Source organism: Macrosteles quadrilineatus, unplaced genomic scaffold (assembly GCF_028750875.1).
Source record: "Macrosteles quadrilineatus isolate MER2022 unplaced genomic scaffold, UCM_ALF_1.0 Scaffold_11__1_contigs__length_5352618, whole genome shotgun sequence".
Classification (NCBI taxonomy): domain Eukaryota; kingdom Metazoa; phylum Arthropoda; class Insecta; order Hemiptera; family Cicadellidae; genus Macrosteles; species Macrosteles quadrilineatus.
The window spans coordinates 4531279-4538871 of NW_026542604.1; positions in this window are offsets into that span (position 1 = coordinate 4531279).

Genomic DNA, 7593 nt, shown 5'->3' on the forward strand with positions numbered 1-7593 from the left:
ACGTCGTTTAGTTTTAAAATACTTTTTTTTACCGAATAACATAAAAGTGACATAATCAGTAAGTACTGCAATTAGATATAAATAATCCAGATTTAGTATTAGCTGGATATCTTTTTATGTTACATCCCAGCGGATTTTTCTTTATCAATTAGTTTTGCTATTCTTGTATTGTGTTTGTTTCCAACATAGCTAACTGACCATATGAATGGACAATAAATGTTCAAATACAGTATTGAATAATAGCAAATTCTGCATTTAACTTTCTTGATTTTACCATCGGAATGATTAATAGTCTCATTAGGTATATGTAATACATTTTATTCAGTCTTAAACATTTGTATTGGAGAGTACGAAATTACGAAACCGTAATCAATATGATGTTACGCATGAATTTTATTGATAGATGACCCACGTTCTTTAGTATTTACAATTACTTAGATTCCTATATTGCTTGTACTATGTACATATTATTGACGTTTGCTATACAATGTAAAATTGTTTTAAGCTAACGAAGGCTTCGTTTTAATTACTATTGCAGATTTGCTTTACAACGCCATAACAAGTGACAGCTTAGTGAATTTTCCACACCCAGACTTGCACGTATGTTATTAATGTTTCTAAACACTTCTGGAAACGGTCGTGTGTTTTTTTTTACTAGATAACACTTCGCTTTGCCACAACCCCAAGCATACACATCACACCCTCTCTATCGCGCACCTCCAGGTCTCCGCCCACAGTCGAGGCGCTCCAGTCCAAGGGTCATAAAATGATTAAGTTGTAGCGCCGGTGAGACGTTAAAGAGCTCTACACGCCGGCGCGCCTTTTAATTAAGGCTCTTTTATTGCCCTCGGCGCTATAGCGATTCCTAAGTCACCTCGGAGGATGTAATGTAGGTTTATAAAGCGTTTCTTGTAGCCGCCATTCCGACTGGAAATTTAGAAATGTTAGTTCCATAACACCCAGTAAAGTTGCACGAAGCTTTATATTTTGAGATGAAAACAGGTTTCTTAATAGCTGTGAGTTTATGTTTAAATTTTTTAAAGTTAATATATCAGTTATTTTTTTTATTTGGTACGGGTTTTTGCACCTACTTTTATTTTTGTGTATCAATTTATTCCGAGTGGATGAAAAAAGACAACTAATGAACCAATTGAAAATATTTCACTTAGGATATTAGATATTAAACCCTGCTAACGTAGGTATTTAATTCCTATGTAAGCTCTTCAAAAATCCTCAGGCTTGCGTCCCGAGGCTGTCAGAAGTTTGAAGGTAGGGATATAGTTTGAATTAGATAATAAATATTAATTATAACTTTAAAAAACCACAATTTATATAATTAATAATCTCTCATATGTTATTTTTACATGTTAATAAAATTATTATAATTGTTTTATTTATTAATCTACTACACAGCTATTTGAATTAAACAAAAATAATGTTAGCAAACTCAATGGTACCTTACCTTTTTGTGGTGGTACTGTACTGTTTAGTTTGATTTCTTTGGCAAATAGTGGGTGTGTAACTTTTCTATACAGTGGATTTGAAGACATAGTTCTCTTTTGGGTCCTTATCTCGTTGATAAGTTGATTAGTTCGTTGTAAAACTATTGGTATAATTAGTTTATAATCAACCTTTTGTTAGTAAACTTACAGAAATGAAACAGCAAGTCCAGTTATTAACTCATCCATACAGATCATCTCACTCATCCTAAACTCATATTTAGGTTAAAATGCGCAAATCTCAATTGATAATGATAATAATAATAATAACCCATTACTCTCAACGAGCACATAGTACTTTACAGTTTAGTCTCTATGTTTATTTGTGTTTCCCTTAATAAATTAGCATATTTAGTGTTTAAAAATTGTGCAGCTTATTTACTGTATATGCTAGTTTGCATAATATAGTTTTTCTCTCTTTGTATCAGTTAGAAATTGGACACGTCTCGTCAAGTGGTTAGATCTTGGGGCCGGGTTCAAATCCAGCCAACCACATTTTTTTCCGACTGTGAGATCGTAATCTGGTTATACAACCCCATAATTAAGCTAAAGATAAAAAAATATTCCACAACGAGAACTATTTCTGATTTGTAGAACTTCCTACCGGTACCCTAAAATCCAAACAATATTTTGTATAAATATTAACCACAAAAAAACACACATTCTTTATTCAATCCCAAAGTTCAATCTTACCTTGGTAAGATGCTTATATTGCATGCAATAAACACCATATAAACCCACCACATCCTCCCATAGACCACAGAAGATCTACAACACACAATAAAACAACACAGTGCATTTATGAGTAATTGCAATACAACCTCCAACGGAGCAATTCGACTCAACAAAGAGCTCATAAATAAACCTAATAAGGCACTGATTGGCACCATAAGTCAAACAAAGTCTTTATGGCCTTCCATAATTAGCCTTGGTGCAAGTGCATGTGCAAGGATCATCTTGCATGGCAACAATGGTTGTACAATTGGCTAGTTAACAGCTGATTAGTGGATTGACGAGGCGAACTAAGCTTTTAACATGCGGGATGAACTAATTCATTAGGTTCAATAAGTTTTATGTGGTTTTCAACACGTCGTTGGTGAATGTTCATTGCAGCTTAACTTCTTTAAACGTTTGGTTTTGGATTTTCAAGTCTCGCTCTTTTGTAATTATATGAAGGATTTTAAATGTATGTTTTTTTAACGTTTGACCAAAATGCGTCTCTCGTATTTTTGCTATAGTTTACTGCATTTTAATCATGACAGTGTCAGCAAAATAGCAATAAAACAACATGACAGAAATAACATCCTCTTTTTTTATATAAATTGTTCATTATCTACAGAAAAAAATATTGTTAGGGCCTAATGGTGTTCACTTTTCCATACATGATATTATAGTTGTACATTAAGTATATTGTATATTGCATAATATTGACCTTTATATAAACAACTCACATATTTGTTATATCATTCGAGTGTCTGGGGCATTAAAACTCTCAACACATTAAATCCTATTCCGTTATGTTTATTTTACAAACTTTGTCTAATGTCTAGGGAATTCATTCTCAGGAATTGCACCTGTATTACTTGTATTATGGGACTGTGTCGTTAACTATTTATTCTGCTGAGATAAAAATTCTTAGGTCTATACTATATGGATTTTAAAAGAAATTAAAGTGTTTATTTAAAAAATCAATTATGTTGACCTGTGGTGTACCGTGTTCGAAATTCAGCCTTTTGTAAACCATTGTTTGTCAAAATAGGTGCATTCACTTTTTATTCTCTTCACGTATAGGCCTACAATAAATACTCTATAGTTATATTGATCAGTTTCACAAATGCAGATGTCCATTCTTATGATACAAGGAATAAAGATAGTTTATGAATGCAACTTTATAAATACAACAGTGGAAAACAAAACTTGTATCCCAATTCAATTAAGCTTTACCAGCAACTGTTAAACTGTTAAACTTTAAGCAACTGTTCCACACGCTAATCCTTGTATCATGAAAGCTTTAAACTTAAACTCAAAAAAATAAAAATACTGATATTCGAATTTATACAATACTGATCGGTGATCGCTGATTATAAAAAAAATAATAAAAATAAACTTGAAAGTTCATATTGTGGACCTTATTCAGTAACCTAACCTTTTGCCAAATTTCCATTGTTTATATCATATCTAACCACATATTGACATTGACTACATTTTATAACCTAAAAATTGAGGTTATGTTACGCCTCAAAAAGAACTCCACGTGTGAAAGAGAGAGCGTAGATATAGGTGCGAGCGAGACAGAAGCACTGTGCGACTCTGGAGAGTGCTGCGACCTAGCGGCAAACCACGGACTCACCTGATTTATCATCTGTCTCTGTCTGGCTAATTATTGTCAATCATCGTTACTCCATGGCGAGTCGCGTCGCGCCATTTGTGCCGTTTCCCGCTTAAATTGTCGTCCAACTAGGAGATGACAAGTTTTTATCGGTGCGACCATTTGGTCTATTATTGATTTTAGACATTTCAAGACCTTTAATCCTACCTGCATGCATTTTTCTGGTATGATAGTGACTTATAAAAACAGAAGTACTGTAGATGGAAACAGTTTGTAGTTTTCTTTAAACACAATTGAAGTATAACAGGATTTAACTTTATAAATTAATAACTCGTATCACTTGTGGTGATCGTGTTTAAAACCCAATTGAGTAGTAGACTTTAAAGCATTTGGTACGGGTTCGTAACTAAATATTCATTCACATTGTTGGACTACCGAAAAAGTACTACTGAAAGCACTTGCACACGTTTATTTATCAAATATTTTGTACGAATATAAAAGGTTATAACAGTAACAGTTTGGAAACTGTGCTGTGTATATTTTTACTGCGTGGTGTATCTGTTTTCTCTATCGTTCGGAATTTAAAGAGCTTCCAAAAGAACAATTCAAATTGTTATGAAATGTGTAATAATTTGAATTGTTATTGTACATAATATCAAACGATCAAAATAGTATAGTCTGAAATTAGATTTAATATAGATTAGTAAGTATATTTCTGTAGACTGTGTGGAATTGCAAAATGCAGTCACTCTCACATTCAACATTTATTTTGTGCTATTTTAAGCTTATTTAGTTGAACATGTATTCATCTATTAAAATTGCAGGAACAGGAACGTAAATGATGTCTTATATAGGCCTATACCTATATGCTATGCATGGTGAATTTGAAATGGGAAGGATGTCGCCCTATTTGTGTTATAGAAAAATTTTAAATTATTGCTTTGGCAAAGATTATTTGATTAAATATTGCATTAGTGCCTACAGAACCTCTGGTATCACCGCCTATTTAATTGGTCTTTTTCTGGGAATTTTTAAAGCTTTCCTGCTTCTTTTCCTGATTTTATCTACATCTCTCTTAAAACTTGCAATAATTGTTTTTCATACCGATGGTATTGTTGACAGGTAGTTTTCAAGTTGAAGTAGAAAAGGCCTTTACGTAGTGATTCGATCCAAAGAGACGAGGGATGCCTGGACGACCCTATTGTTTTCCCCAAGTAAGTTCCGTGATTATTTGGGCAGCAAGGCCTGTAGTAGGTTTTAGTGGTTGTAAGTTACCTTAAAGGCTATTTAAGCTACGATTTTCCTAAAACTAAAAAAGTATATGCGTGTAAAAATATTTAATAAAACAAACATCTTAATTAGATCGCGAAACACAGGAATGCCACTTTGTGACGGAGACCTTCAACAAGTAATTTTGTAACGACATCAACACTCATTGTATAGAGTTCACACGGTCAGAACTGAATAAAAGTCTAAGCAAGACCCCGCTAAACCGCACACTCGGGACCTAACCGTGCGTCCTCAAGCGGCAAAGTAGGTCTATCCATCAAAGACGACAGAATTCATCGCATTGCTCATTGATTATTTAAATAGCGTCTGTCGCGATGGGCGGTGCTGGTCCCTCATTGGTCAGATCTCGCTTCAAGGTGATCTTCTCGCGATGCTATTGGTCCAGACGGTGACAGCTGACTTACAAAAGGAACATAACAGCCGATTACAAGCCACGTCCGATGGTTATTAGACTGCTATTATTTCCGAGGCATTTTCCAAGTCTCGCCTAATGAAGAAGTTTCTGTTGCAACGGCTGTTAGCGTAACTGTTACTATTATTGTAACAACTCCGGGAGAATTGTCCTTAATTGCGTCTTTGTTCTATCGTTTTAGCACGGTTTGTAGTGAGGTTGGTTTTTCTAACGTGTTTAACTTTCCCTTTTACCACGGGTAGGTTAATAGACGTTTAAGTTGCTTGGGAATCTACTGTGTTTACATATACCACTAACTAATCAGCTGTTTGCTACATTGTTGCTTATCAAACAATAATCACAGTTCAGACACAGTTAAATCACTCCCATTAGACACTGTGATCAAGGACAAGATACAGTATATACAATTGTCATATTATTAGTTGTCTTGTCTATTCTATGTTACTGAAAAATGACATGAGACAATTGTCTTTGGATATTGAAGTAGACACCTTTTGTAAGAACAAGTATAGCCAGTATTTTACTTAAAGAGAACATAATTGAATGAACATTTCATAGATTGTCCAACCGCTGACGTTCTATTTTCTCTATAAGAAGTTGAAACTGTTATATTGATGGGGATACAAAAGTTGTAGTAGCTTACAATTAGTTGCTCTTCCAGTCTGATAATGTTAAAAATGTGTTGGAATATATTTATTATATAGCTGCTGGTGGATGGTTAAAATAAAAATCCATTATGGATTTGACTTGAACTTGGGCTTGAATGTAGATAATAAAGTCAACACGGTGTATCTACAGTTTAAGGAGTTTATATAAATATATATATGTGATATGAATTTGTAAAAGTGTACAGAGACTGCCGTTATAGTGAAGGATCCCTTTTACATTTTTTTTGTACATTTTCATTGATATTACTAATATTTAAAAATCTATACTTTAAACGCAATTGAACTTTAGATGAAAAAATCAAATTCTTTCCGAGATTGAACACTCAGTGATTTTATATAGTTTCATGGAGCTTTTGGTGCAGTTGAACTGTCAAACTCCCCAATTAATTTGCATAACAAGATTTCTGCAAAACTTACAGGAATATGAATAAAACCGTAATAGTAGTCAATAAACATTGTTGAATGGGTAACAATTCTATACCTGTAATGTGTTTTAATCTGAACTCATCCTGTGTTTTATCTTAAATTATGCATCCATTTATACACCGATTATTGAGTAAGTAATTGGGAAAAAAATACGTTTATTCGGTTTAAAACACCCTGATTATTTATTTATTCTGGAAGACGTTTGAAACCAACTTAGGTTTTTACTTTAACTTAATTCTATTCAAGTTTATCCACCTTCGTTGTTCTACTAGTTTCGAAGCCATACGAAGTTTCCTTAGGCGTTTCATACTTCATCATTCCAAAGTATTCTGTATCTGTCAAGTGTCTATAAGAAGTCCTTAGTGGAAATTCATATTTGGCGTTGCAATCGTACTGCAGCTTCCCTAATCTAACAACTCAATATAAGAATGTATTGCAATCAAGGACGATATAAACGTCGTTGAAATTGCAAACTTTACTTCAGCTCAAGGCTAAATGGTGTATAAATATTTATTGAAGTTCTATGATGACAATGTCACTACTCAGTGGACTACTTTTCATGTACAAAATAAATATAATAGTGTGTATTATAATTAACATTTAAATCCCAACTATCGATTTAACTTCCGTTTGAATCAGTTGTAGAGAAGATGTCAAGATGTTTTGGTCTGACACTTGTAAATTGCGTGATTATTTTACCATTTATATACTGTATAGTGCATCCCTAACTTTAAAACTGTCACGACTAAATATATGAGTTATTTGCAAACTGTGTTTGTTTTCTGGTAATATACCAAAGAGGAAATTACACAATATAATGTGTTTTAAAGTAACATGGAAGAATTCAGTCGACAAGCGTAAAAAAATCATTTTCGGTTGCTCTATGGACATTTATTTACAGTTTTCAAAATTAATAATCACGTTTTGTAGGAAAATGCATTTTCTATGCCACTTAATTTTTAAACTACG